Below are 416 nucleotides of genomic sequence, written 5' to 3'. Positions count from 1 at the left end.
TCAAGGGGCCAGAAGCCCGTAAAAACCCCTTGACGCAGGCAAAAACTGGTGGGGAAAGAGGAAAAATATGGGGAGAAGGGAAAAAGGAATGAAGCAGGCAGATCCTCCTCAATGGCACATAGCCACCAGCAAACATTTGACGCAGGCAGAACTGATGAAGGAAGAGGAGGAAATATTGATGAGAAGGGAAAAGAATCGAAGCAGGCATTAAACTTCCGCACCGTTTGTCAGTACTTTATTTAATTTGAAGTCATGGAGTGAAATGATGCAGAAGGGAAGAGGAAAAATATTGAGAAGGGAAAAGGAATGGAAGCACGCAAGTCCTCCTAAATGGGCATGTAAGCCACCAACCAGACGCTTGATGCAGGCAGAATTGGTGAAGGAAGAGGAGTAAATATTGACGAGAAGGGAAAAGG

General features: G+C 45.4%; 1 protein-coding gene across 1 annotated transcript in view; it reads left to right on the top strand.

The window, feature by feature from the left end:
* Positions 1-416, top strand: part of LOC119588557 (golgin subfamily A member 6-like protein 22) — a gene marked incomplete in the record, with an annotated part of 70129 nt that overhangs the window by 69174 nt on the left and 539 nt on the right.

Source organism: Penaeus monodon, chromosome 24 (genome assembly GCF_015228065.2).
Source record: "Penaeus monodon isolate SGIC_2016 chromosome 24, NSTDA_Pmon_1, whole genome shotgun sequence".
NCBI classification, from domain to species: domain Eukaryota; kingdom Metazoa; phylum Arthropoda; class Malacostraca; order Decapoda; family Penaeidae; genus Penaeus; species Penaeus monodon.
Note: the sequence above shows the minus strand (reverse complement) of the source record. Positions and strands in the feature narration are given on the sequence as shown.